General features: G+C 55.9%; 1 non-coding gene across 1 annotated transcript; it reads left to right on the top strand.

The window, feature by feature from the left end:
• The first annotated feature begins 3,661 nt into the window (after positions 1–3,661).
• Positions 3,662–3,734, top strand: TRNAG-UCC. The gene has a single exon. It is a non-coding gene; the product is annotated as a tRNA-Gly (tRNA).
• Positions 3,735–13,043: the final 9,309 nt, after the last annotated feature.

Below are 13,043 nucleotides of genomic sequence, written 5' to 3'. Positions count from 1 at the left end.
TCGGAGGCCCCCCAACCCCAAGCCCAGTCGGGAGGAAGGCCCGAGTCAGATTAGAGGTTGTGCATTAGAGACGTCGGAAACCACGGAGCTCATCAGTACTAGCGGAGCGCTCCGGAGGCTCCTGGAGGAGGTGGACTTAGCGCAGAGCCTTGAAGGAGCAGAGAGGGGACCCTCTAAGTGCCTGTGGGCGGAAGGGTGGGCGCAGGCCAAGAGCTGGGAAGGGGTCTGCCGACCCCAACTCACCCAACCCAGGCTCTGCAGCCTCCAAAGCGGGGTCTGTGGTTCCCCGAATCGTCCCTCCCAGAACACTGACCAGAAAGGCACCCTCCTTCCTGGGGGTCCAGGCACCCAGCCCCACTGGCCCAAATCAGTCTCCGGAGTAGTGACAGCGTTCCCATCCCGAGGCTGCAGAGGTCACAGGGTTCTGGTGAGGTTCACAGGCATAGAGCAAGTTGCTGTTCCATCACTGAGTCGTGTCCAACTCTTTGCCACCCCATAGGCTGCGGGACGCCAGACATCCCTGTTCTTCGCTATAGAGTGAGTAGTGAGCCCTTTTATGGAGCAGGTAAGAGATGTGCTAGGACTCAGGAAGCACAGCCCTAAGGGGGGCAACCCGCATCTGGAACCCCAGGGGCCAGCACGCCTCCCACTCTGTACCCACCCCCAGGTCCCTCTGCACTGGACTCTGAGCCTGGTACCCAGGAGGGGATAATTCCTACAGATGCCCATCCCCACCCCCACCCTGGAGAGGAGCACTTCCCTTTTCTGAGCATCTCCAAAGGCCAAGACTTTTGCTGGGACATTCCCCACATGCCAGGCAAGCCCCTGGAATGCCAGCGTGACCACAGGCTGCCCACAAGGTCTCGAGGCTAAAGGCAGAGGGCCCTGAACTAGCTCCCCAGCTGGTTGGTCTGTGCCGCTGCCTCTCCCCAGGCAGCTTCCTCCAGGGGCTTTTATCTTCCTGTTAATTCTGTGTTACCTTCCTGTTATTGTAGGTCAGGTAGGTTAACCGGTAGGGCCTTGAGCCCTAGACAGTCACTGCCCATAGCACCCCCTCCCACAAAGCTCTGGAGAGCTGAGAAGCCAAGTTTCTCATTTTGAAGTCGTCTGATAGGTGCTTCCCTGGTGGCTTGGTGATAAAGGATCCACCTACCAATGCAGGTGAACCCGAGTCTGTGGGTTTGATCCCTGGGTCGGGAAGATCCCCTGGAGGAGGAAATGGCAACGCACTCCAGTATTCTTGCCTGGAGAATCCCGTGGACAGGAGCCTGGCAGGCTACAGTCCATGAGGTCGCAAAGAGTCAGATACGACTTTCAGTGACTAAACAATGACAAATAGGCTTGAAACCCAGGGTCTCCCTGGCTGTGTGACTGTGGTCAAGTTACTTGACCTCTCTGAGCCTGTTTCGCCTTTTATAGAAGAGATGCAAATCCCTCATCTCAAGGTGGTCTGAAGGTCCCTGAGGACTTGGAAATCAGACCCTGTCCCTGGCCACCCTCAGAACCCATTGCTATCCCCAAGACTCTCTAGTTAGGGCCAACTCTCTGGCCAGCTGCCATGGCTCATAAGAGAGGATGCCAAATAACTGAAGGCTGGGGGCAGCAGTCCCGTGCTGACAGAGAGGACTGGGATCTGCTGAGATGCTCCTGCTGTGGGGCTGGAGTTGGGGGCTCCTGCCTCTCAGTCAGGCCAGGGGTGGGAGTAGGTCCAGGCTTCCCAGGTTATGCTTTTGATGGGTACAAAGACTGGAGAGCCCAGCTGGGTGGTAGCCCTGGCTTCTTGCACTGGGCTTCCTGCAGTCGAATGCACATCCTGGTCCTCAGTTTTTCCATCTCTAAAATGGGCATCATGATAGCATCTGTCCCGGGAAGAAGCCTAGAGGACAGGAGCTCACACACATGAATGGGACCAAGGGGTTCCTGGGACGTGGCACTCAGTTTTCGAACCAGGAAGGTCTTGGGCAGATGGGGACAAGTTGGTGACTCCACACACCAGGCACCTAGATGACAGTGCCTGGCACATGGTGAGCGCTCATAAACGCCAGCTGGTCCTGGGGACACAGACGGGCCAGACTCCCTCCAGCCCCCTAAGACCCCCAGGAATTCCCAGGACCCTAGTCGTATAGTCAGAGCGATGGTGGAGCACAGCTTTAGGATCACTTGGCCAGGAGCACAAGCCTTGTGCCAGTTTGTTGAATAAATTAGCATCAGATAGAGCAATGCGGAGGATGAGACATGGAAAGGGAACCTTGGTTTTCCCCGTGGACAAAGGCAGGCAGGTCAAGTGAACAGATTAGAGACTGAGGCATCGGGGAATCAGGTTAGTTAGTCCTGAGACTGGGGATGGGAGGAGTGGGGAGGGGTCAATATATGAAGAATTGAGGTTAATTTCAACAGGTCTGGAGCTGAGTGATTATTATTTAATTTTTTCTGAATAGACAACACATTCACATAGTTCAGATATCCCCAAATCTAAAAAGGCCTTTGTCCTCCACCTCTCTCCACTCCCACCCCACTACCTGCATAACTGCTGTTAGTTAGACTGTTGTCTTCTCCTTGAACTTCAAAGACAAGCAAACTCAGATTTTTTTTAAATTGTAGGATAATAGCTTTACAAAACTGTGTAAACCCACACTCCAGTGGGTCTCAAGCCTATTTGTTGTCGTTTAGTCTCTCAGTCGTGTCCGATTCTTTTGTGACCCCATGGACTGCAGCCCACCAGGCTCCTCCATCCACGGGATTCTCCAGGGAAGAATACTGGACAGGTTGCCATACCCTTCTCCAGGGGATCTTCCTGACCCAGGGATCGAACCTGTATCTCCTACATTGCAGTCAGATTCTTTACCACTGAGCCACCAGGGAAGCCCCTTAGATGAGGAGAAGGGAAAGCATCTCAGGGTTTTTGTTTTTTGAATTGAAGTACAGTTAATTTACAATGTTAGTTCCTGTTGTACAGCAAAGTGATTCAGTCGTACATATATATATTTTCTTTTTTAAATATTCTTTTCCATTATGGTTTATCACAGGATTTTTCTCATTGAAGGATAATTGCTTTACAATGTAATGTTACTTTCCACTGTACAAGAACGTGAATCAGTCGGGTTTTTTTAAATTATTCTTATTCGTTATTGCTGAAATGTCAATGTAGCAAGAAAATCTTAGGTCAGTTTAGCCGAAGAGCATTTTCAAAACTGCTTGTCTGCTCTGCACCCACGTTTCCTCCTCTCGCCTTCCCCGAGTGCCGGTTACAATGGGAGCCTCTGTGTCCAGAGCGGCCACACGGTCCTGTCCGCAGGCTCCACCTCAGGTCCCTCTGGGGAAGGACAGGAACACGGACACTGTGTCCCTGGGCCCCCCGGGAACCCAGGAGCCACCTGAACTGCCTGGAACGAGGGCATGGCCTGGGGAGAACGGACGTGCTTTGGCTGGGGCTGCTCCCAGGCTGGCCACCGGGCGCCCTCCTGCCTGGTCTGGGGAGGAAAACGAGGCCACCAGGAGGGGCTGCTCGGCCCAGCCTGAGCCCAGGTCCCCGAGTCACAGAGACTCGGACTCCTCCCCACCCGACAGCCTCGGAGAATTTCTGTGCCTACCCACCACGGACAGGAAGGGGCTGTCCCGTGCCCGGTGCATCCCCCCCACAGAAGTCACAGGAGAAGGGACTTCCCTGATGGTCCAGTGGTCAGGACTCAGCGATTCCACCGCCGAGGGCCCAGGTTCGATCCCTGGTCAGGGAAGTAAGATCCCACAAGCCGCGACAAAACATTCCCTATGAAACGACACACTGCCTGGGTTTTGCCTAAAACTCTTCCAGACAGGGTGATGGGTATGTGGGGATGACTTACGTGAGTCTCTCTCTCTTTGTTTTTGGCCCACTCAACCTGGCTCTGACCAGGGATCAAACCCAGGCCCTCAGCAGGGCAAGCGGAGAGTCCCAAACATTGGACCTCCAGGGAATTCCCGAGTCTCTACTTGAATAAATGTTTGGACACGCCCATAATAAAAAGTTTTAGGCAGGGCTTCCCTGGTGGTGCAGTGGATAAGAATCCGCCTGCCAATGCAGGTGACGCGGGTTCAATCCCTGGTCTGGGAGGATCCCGGATGCCATGGAGCAACTAAGCCCGTGCACCATAGCTACCGAGCCTGTGCTCGAGAGCCTGGGAGCCACAGCTACTGAAGCCCTTGCGTCTACAGCCCGTGCTCTGCAACAAGAAAAACCACCGCCAGGAGAAGCGTGCACACCAAAACAAGCAGCGGGCCCCTGTCCACCAACTAGAGAAAGCCCGCCTGGGGCCATGAAAACCCAGCGCAGCCAAAGAAACCAAAAAATTAAAGTTTTAGACAGGCACACTAAGAATAAAAATAAAATACCCCTCTCTCAGTCCCCTCTCTCCCAAAAAATCATGGTGGTGGAGGCGGGGATAGAGAGGATATACTGATGGTGCCGGCAGGGAGGCCGCAGAAGGGATGCCATACTAGGAATCTTATGTCCACCTGAACGTTTCCGCAGCAATAATAGACCCAGACATTCTGATCCTGGAACTTTGCCTCTGCCTTAGTCCTTGTCCTGCGTGTGCTGTTTCGCCGTGTTTGAAACTCACCCTGCCGGTCCTCTGTCTACGTTTGTTCAGGAACGTGCTCTGTAGGTAGTGATGGAGAGCCAACAGGTAGATGTTTAGATAGGAGGTGTTTCTTGTCTTGGCGCACCACCCCCTCCACCCTCAGGGCTTTATCTACCTGTTCTCTCTGGCGTGTGGAAGGGCCTCAGATTCCTACCAGGCTGTTCTGTAGGCCTGAGGCTTCAGGCTTAATCCCCAGGGCGAATGCCTCCCTGGACGGGCTGGGCCCCAACCTGTACCAGCGCTGGGCCCTCTCACCTGGGCCAGGGCTGCGCTGTGCTGCCCGGGGGCCTCCAGCACCTTGGGCTCCCCTTGGCTTCTCCTCGAGGAAATCTTGCCAAGCCCCAAGTCTCCTGAGACCTGGCTGGAGACCCGGGCCCTGGCGCCCACCACTCCTGAGGCCCCTGGCACTGGTCTCTGGTGGGAGTTGTTGCCATTCGGTGGCTCAGTCGTGTCCGATTCTGTGACCCCATGGACTGCAGCACACCAGACTTCCCTGTCCTTCACCATCTCCCAGAGTTTGCTCAAACTCATGTCCATCGAGTCGGTGGTGCCATGCAACCATCTCATCCTCAGTCGCCCCCTTCTCCTCCTGCCTTCAATCTTTCTCAGCATCAGGGTCTTTTCCGGTGAGTCAGCTCTTTGCATCAGGTAGTCAAAGTTTTGGAGCTTCAGCTTCAGCATCAGTCCTTCCAGTGAGTATTCAGGGTGGATTTCCTTTAAGACTGACTGGCTTCTCGGCCTTTTGGCTAAGATCAGGTGTAGTATCTGGTGAGGGGGCAAGCATTACACCTCTGCCAGTGTAGGGTGGGGGTGACTGCTTCATGGGGACGGGGTTCCTTTCAGGGGGACCACAGTGTTTTGGAACTAAGTAGAGGTGGCGGGTGCACAAGATTTTGATTGTGCCAAAGGCCACAGAGGGACTCCCCTGGTGGCTCAGTGGTAAAGAATCCACCTGCCAATGCAGGAGATGCGGGTTCGATCCCTGAGTGGTGAAGATGCCCTGGAGAAGGAAACAGCAACCCACTCCAGTATTCTTGCCTGGAGAACCCCACGGACAGAGGAACCTGGTGGGCTGCCGTCCACAGGGTTTGCAAAAGAGTCGGACATGACTCAACCTCAACAACAACAAAAGGCCACAATGACTGTATGCTTTTTTTCTTATTATTATTATTAAATTTTTATTTATTTATTGGCTGCGCCTCGCAGCATGTGGGATCTTAGTTCCCCGACTAGGGATCAAATCCATGGCCCCTGGAGTGGAAGCACAGAGTCTTAGCCACTGGAGCGCCAGAGAAGTCCCAGAATCACGTGCTTTAAAACAGTTAATTTTATGTTATGTGATCTTTACCTCCATTTTAAAAAATTAGTCTTAGCGAGGAACAAAGCACACAAGCGAATCACGAAGCTGGGAGGGGTCAAATCAGGCCTCAGGCTGTCTCCCGCCCTGCCCCTCCTTCCTTCCTGGGGCTCTCCCTTTCGCACCAGCTCTGCAGTCTCACACCCTCTCCTTGCCTCCCGGGATCCCCACGAGATGCTAGAAACCTCTCATCACGCCTGCCCAGGGTGTTGCCGGCTTTCGAGGCCTGGGCCCTACCCGAGGTCCTGACTGTGGTCCAGGGACCAGGGATGGAGGTCTTGGGGGCAGCACTGGGCAGATCACAACCCCTGAAGCTTCAGTTCCGCGTCAGCAAGAGGTCAGGCTGTGACGTCCTGGGAGTTTCCTGCCAGCATCATTCAGGGTTGGGGGGGGTCCCCATGCTCTCCGAGCCTCACCCTCCCTTCTCTCTGAACAAGGTGAGTGGGGCCCTGGGCCTAGAAGTGCCATCCGCATTGCAGACACACAGATGTCCACGGCCCAGCCCGCGTGGACGCCCGCCTCAGGACCCAAGCCCGTGAATGACGTCTTTGTTGTTCCACCCTGTGGCCCCTCGAGGCAGCCTGGTACGGCCTGCCTCCCTCTCGGGTGCTCTCAGTGGTAGGAAGCGATTCCGGGGCGGGACTCGGACAGCTGTGCCTTCCAGGGCCACGGGCTACACCCCCAGCACCGGCGAGTCAGAGCCAAGGAGGGCAGCAGCAACCGTCACCCATCACCCCGTCTGCAGGAACGCCTCTGCCGATCTGGGCTCAGGGCCCTCACGTTACCAGTCGGCAAAAGGAGGCCTGGACTGGGCAGGACAGAGAGGCTCGGTGTCAGCTTTTAGCAGGGACACGCAGTTCTCAGGGGCCCAGGCCGTGGCTCTTGTCAGATTTTTCTTTTTTTTAATTTATTATTAACTGAAGGATACTTGCTTTACAACAGTATTGGTTATCTTGTCGGATGTGACAAGAGGTTTGTAATACCCGCTTCCTGGTCCTAACCTGTAACCTATGTAAATCAGGAACCAAACCCGAGGTGGGGTGCCCAGGGCCTGACCCACGCGGTACGCTGTCCTGGGGAGTGGGGAATCTCAGAGTTCACTGTGAAATCTAGGAGGGCCCCCAGGAGGAAGCAGTGGCCAGGCTGGGTGAATAGGAATTCAGCAGAGTGGAGCCAGGTCAGCTGGAGCAAAGGTCCACAGGCTGACCTCCCCGTGTCTTTCTGAACACGTGTCCCTGCAAAGCATTTCTATTTCTGTCATCTGGACGATGACACCCCGAGGGGAAAGCCTGGACTGGCCTCAGCGGGCGGCTCAGAGGCCGCACCTGGCCCATCCGTCCGAGGTATGGCAGGTGCTGGACGGGTTCTGAGGCCCGAGTGTGCTTTGCAAAGTGAGGCTGTGGAGGAGTGAGCTTGGCAAGGGCCTGGCTAATTAAGAGGGCATTAGCATCCTGGGCAGAAGCTGTCTCCTGCCAAGACATCCTTGCCAGGAGCAGGGCCGCTTCCCCGGCCGCGCCAGGCCTCAGCCTCCCCCCCACACCTGGCTGCTGCCCCACTCCTACTTCCGACAGCCTGTGCCCACCCTCCAGGGCTCCCCTAACCCCTCCGGCGGCGCCCCTGAAACCTGGCCTCAGGCCCGTCTGCTGAGTGGCCTGATCATCCGTCCTCCCTGAAACTGCATGGAACCCTTGCTACACCGCGTCCATAAGTCCAGGGGCACCACGGTCACCTCGCCTCCCTCTCCTAGTGGGCTCTGAGCATGATGCTGACTCTCCTAGTGGGCTCTGAGCATGATGCTGACTTTTTTTTTTTTCCGGGTAAGCTGGCTCTTCATTGCTACACGGATTTTTCTGTAGTTGCAGCGAGAGGGACTACTCTCCTGTGGGGTGTGGGCTTCTCATTGCAGTTGGTTCCCTTGCAGAGCACAGGCTCTAGATCGCACAGGTTCAATAGTTGTGGCCCGTGAGCCTAGTTGCTCCCCAGCATGTGGGGTCTTCCGAGACCGGGAATAGAACCTGTGTCTCCTGCGTTGGCAGATGGACTCTTATCCACTGAGTCACCAGGGAAGCACCTCTGATTGCTTTCTGCTGCTGGGGAGCGAAAGAGCAACAAGCACCTCCACGGGGACAGCAGCCTCGATCCCCACCCCTGTTGCCTCCGGTCCATCCAGCCGGGGGGCCCGGCGGCTGCCTCCAGGGCGAAGCTGGCCGTCTCCCCACTCCCAGTGCTCGGAGCCCTCGGGGGGCCCACCACTCTGTTCAAGTCTCCTGCCTCCCTCTCCTCCTGTCTCTCTTCTCCACCTGCCAAGCCCCCTGCTTATGGGAAAGACCCACCTCAAACATCCCCCACTTCCTCTGGGGAGGCTCCTGGCTCCTTCCCTGAGCGCTCAGGGGTGGAGAGGAACTCTGACACTGTTCACACAGGTCCAGGCATCCCAGGGGTCAGAGCAGGCATCTTTGGCAGCGAGGGAAGTGTTCTGGAATCTGCTCTGTCTGATAAGGGAGCCTGAGGCTCGGGTCACCAAGGAACCTTGCATGTTGCTTCACTGTGCTTCATCTACATGTCAAAAAGGCAGGTCCGGGCACTTCTGGGGCAGCCCTCCTGGGAAGCCAGAACAGAGTCTGGGGCTTGGAGTGATGTCCCAGGGGTCAGCAGACGAGGCGGCAGGTGTCCAGTGCCTTGGCCAGGTGTCGGGGTGCCTTGGCTCTTCCGCCCTCGTCCCCCGCCCTCCCCAGTGCCACGGCTGCGGTGCCCCTGTCAGGCCCTGCACACACCCCTGACAAACACACCCCTGAGGCCCGTCAGCTGCCAGGCAGCCCCGGGCATCACGGAGGGACCCAGAGGCAGGAGGGCTGGAGGCCTAGACCACAGCCTGCACCCTCGCTCACTCTCCCTGCAGCCCGGGCCTCTCTCAGCTCAGTGCTCCCCTGGCCTGCGGACCCTCCCAGACTCCAGACCCCGATGGTTCTGTAAGTGGGCACCCAGTCCCTGGCCCTCCCACTGCTTCCCAGAAAGAGCCGGAGTGGGGCCTACATGGCCTTTCAGGACATCTGGGGAATTCTGAACCCTCCTACGGGGAGGGGGGAATCTTCCACTACCTGCCTGGCTCAGGGGTCCTAATAGCCCCTCTCTGCCCGACCCACTGCCTGTCCAGGACCCTTTACAAGGGTCCGGGGTATGGTGGGGGTCCTGGGATGGGGACGAGGGCAGTCTTGGGGCCTGAGTGAGGAGCACAGCTGCAAGGCAGTTTGCGGGAAGGGAAGGGCAGGGGCGGGGAGTTGCCAGCAGGGATGCGGCCTGAGGCTCCCCCTCAAGAGTGCCTGGGAGTCTGAATTCTGCAGGCGCTGCCCTCCACGAAGCCCACCAGCTCTCCACCACTGGGGTCTTCTCCCAGGGCCTCCGTGTACAGCTGCACAAAGGCTGAGGTTGGGGGACAGCCAGCTCAAGGCCCCCTAGACAAGCCGTGTCAGCCTGAAGGAAAAGAGGTTGTTCTCTTTGCCAATGGTCAAAGCCCCTGGTCAGGGTATGTTTTATCCCCCTAGAGGAGCACATCCTTCTAATTCACACAAGGCTCTGTGCAGGCCCAGTTTTCACTAGGCCCTTCCAGGACTCTTTAGGACACACCCCTCTTCGGTCATGAAATCTTCAAGGCCAAAAAAAAAAAAAAAGAAGAAGAAAAGAAAACTGGGAATTTCCCACTGGTCTAGTGGTTAGGATTCTGGGCTTTCACTGCTGTGGCCCGGGTTGAACTGCTGGTTGGGGAACTTAGCCCCCAACAAGCCACCATGGTGCAGTGAAAAAAGAAAAAAATTTAAAAAAGGACTCAACTGGCTAAATAACAAGGCCAGTATTTATGGTAAGATATAAGAAGCCCTGAAGAGGGGAGTTTCCTGGGTTGCTTAATTCTGATAATAACTGGGAAAGGACCCTGGAACTTCCCGTAGTCCTCACACTGCCATCCTGAGTCAGCTTTACCCTCTGGTTAAGCCCCTCAGAGTCACAGAATGGCTACCAGGGCTCCGGACATCACATTTCCCCAGTGTTATCTAAGCCAGGTTTTTGACAAACGCCTTCTCAGTATCATGTTTTTAAGCACATGAGACAAAATACATGGGATTACAAAGGAAACCAATTGCATTATATTGTCAACCCTGTTGTTTAATGGTGAAGTGCTAATACGTGCCTCCTTTTAATACATTAAATAGTAACTAGGGGTAGACTTTAGAATACCGTTATCTGAGTCCAAATGACATTCTGGAATTTCTGCAATAGATGTAGTATGTTCTGAAAGCCTAGGTGGCAAACCCACAGGGCCTCCTGGGGTTTGCTGCTCACCCCCATAAAGGAGGGAAATGCTGAATTCAGTCGCTGACCATCAGGATGTGATTGTGTTCTCATGCACATTCACAGACTCCAGACTCCCTGACTCCAGCAGCTGTAGGTAGAGGGCTGCTTTTGTAAACGGAAGAAAACTTTTCCCAGGCCCTCCCGCAGACCCTCCTTCATTTCTCTTAGCCAAGCTGACATTTCTCTCCAAATCCACGCCCATTGCGAGAGAAAGACCATTCAGTGCGGCAATTCGACTTCTGGGTAAAAGCCCGGAAGAACTGAAGGCAGGGATCTGAACAGACATTTGCACACCTGTGTTCACAGCAGCATTTATTCACAGTAGCCAAAAAGTGGAAGGAGCCCAAGTGTTCACTGACAGGCGAGTAGTGAACACAGTGAGACTCATCCTTACAATGAAATAGGATTCATCCTTAAAAAGGGATGAAATTCAGATACTTGGGACTTCCCCGGCAGTCCAGTGGTTAAGACTCCATGCTTCTGCAGCAGGAAGTGTGGGTTCAGGTAGGGAAAGATTGAGGGCAGGAGGAGAAGGAGGCGCAGAAGTCGAGATGTTTAGATGGCATCACCGACTCAGTGCACATGAGTTTGAGCAAACTCTGGGAGACAGTGAAGGACAGGGGAGCCTGGGGTGCTGCAGTCCGTGGCGTCGCAGAGTCAGGCACGACTTAGCAACTGAACCAGGGGAACTAATATTCCACATGAAGCACGGCCAAGAATAGAACTAGAGGCCGGCACACAGGTGGGACAACAGCATCCAAGTGGGGCCATGGGCAGCTGCGGCCACTGGGGTGCAGGGCCTCGCTCATCCTGTGACATACTTTCTCGCTGGAGCCTCAGCATTGTCCTCTGTGAAATGGGTACAATACCACCCACCTCACAGGGTTATCAGGGAATATTCTGAAAAAGATACTTGTCCATGGGAGGCAGCAGGGATAGAGGAGTTCAGGGTCCAGTTGGGGCTCAGTCTGGGGTGCAGGGGAGGGGATAGGGTGTGGGAGAGGCTGGCCCCTGCAGGTAGGTGCTCAGGGTTTATCCTGAGGGCACTGGGGAGCCATGAAAGGTTTGAGTGGGAGTGCTTCTGTTGACGCCTGGGGGAAGATGGAGGGAAGGAGCCCCACATCCTGAGGATCACGAGGACCGAGCAGATGTACTCAGAAAGCAGTTTCTGTTTTAGGGGGAAGAACTTTGCCACCATCTGAGGGGCTGGGAGGGTACAGCACCAGCAGGCCCAGGCAGGCCCCGGGTGGGGGGATCACAAGCCCCCCAAATCCAGGCTCCCCCAGCCCCAGCCTCTCCACACTGCAGGGGACCCCACAGTTCCTCCCACCGACCCCTCCCCTGTCCTGGACTCCCACCACTCCCGCCCCCACCCCGTGAGGCCGGAAGGCAGCTGAAGGGAAGGTGGGGTGTGGGGTGCAGAGGCGGGGAAATGCCCGCAGGGTCCACTTCCCTTCCGGCAGCTCTGGCCGCGTCCTGCGGTGGCCGCAGGACTGCAGTGTCCCCAGCCTGATCTCTGGCCTCGTTACGGATTTTCTGATAAAACTTATGCAAGGCAAAAATCCTGACCAAGGAATGCCTTAGAAACCGCTGCCTCTGGGCACCTGGGGCGCTGCTGACGGCAGATTCTTGCAGCATCTGTGTCGCCAAGAAGTCAAGCTCATAGGGGACCCCTCCCTGCCATCCCTGGTGCCCCCCAGCCCTACGCAGAGCCTCTGTCCACCTTCAGCAGAGCCCTTCAACGAAAAGGAAGCTGGGGCTCAGAGAGGGGCAGGGACTTGATGCCCAGCTAGTCAGGGTGGGTCCCAAACCTGTGCTCCGTGTGGAGACCTCACTCGCTTGCCCTCCCGGAGCCTCAGTTTCCCCTCTGTTCCCGAAAGCTGCTCCAAGGGCCCCCACAGGCTCCGTGCAGGGTTTCCTGGGGCTGCAGCTGGCTTGAAACAGCAGAAATTTATTCTCTCACAGTTCTGGAGGCCAGACGGCAGAAATCGAGGTGCCTGCAGGCTGTGCGAGGCTCCAGGCGGCACTCCTGCCTGCTTTTTCCGGCCCTGGTGGGCCCAGGTGTCCTTGCCCTCGGTCTTCACAGGACCTCCCTCCTGGTGTCTCTCTGGGTCCCCCAATCTCATCTTCCTCTCCTTTCTCTCTCTTTCTTAATATCTATTTGTATACATATTTATTTGGCTCTACTGGGTCTTAGTTGAGGCTGGCAGGATCTTTAGTTGCGGCAAACTCTTAGTTGCAGGCATGTGGGATCTAGTTCCCTGACCAGGGACTGAACCCAGGCCCCCTGCACTGGGAACACGGAGCCTTAGCCGCTGGACCACCAGTGACGTCCCCTCCCTTTCCCTTCTCGTATAAAAACACCCACATCCCAGGATCATCTCACCCGAGATCCTTAACTAATGACTCCTGCAAAGACCCTACTTGCACACAAGGTCACATTCTGCGGTTCCGGGTGGACATGAATTTGCAGGCGAGGGTCACAGTTTGAGCCAGCCCAGTCCAGATGTGGGCCTCGCTCAGGTGCAGCCCCTCGGACTGGACTCCCCGGCATCATTCCCACCATTTGCGAGCTGCCCAAGGCAGGGACCCGGCTGTTGTGGCGGCCCTGTCCAGAGTCTGGTTTGCTCAGTTCCCCGTGTGTGCATGTTGTGTCCGACTCTTTGCCTCTCTGTGACCCCATGGTCTGTAGCCTGCCAGGGTGCTCTGTCCATGGGATT

The sequence above is a fragment of the Bos indicus x Bos taurus genome, chromosome 25 (genome assembly GCF_003369695.1).
Source record: "Bos indicus x Bos taurus breed Angus x Brahman F1 hybrid chromosome 25, Bos_hybrid_MaternalHap_v2.0, whole genome shotgun sequence".
In the NCBI taxonomy this organism is placed as follows: domain Eukaryota; kingdom Metazoa; phylum Chordata; class Mammalia; order Artiodactyla; family Bovidae; genus Bos; species Bos indicus x Bos taurus.
Note: the sequence above shows the minus strand (reverse complement) of the source record. Positions and strands in the feature narration are given on the sequence as shown.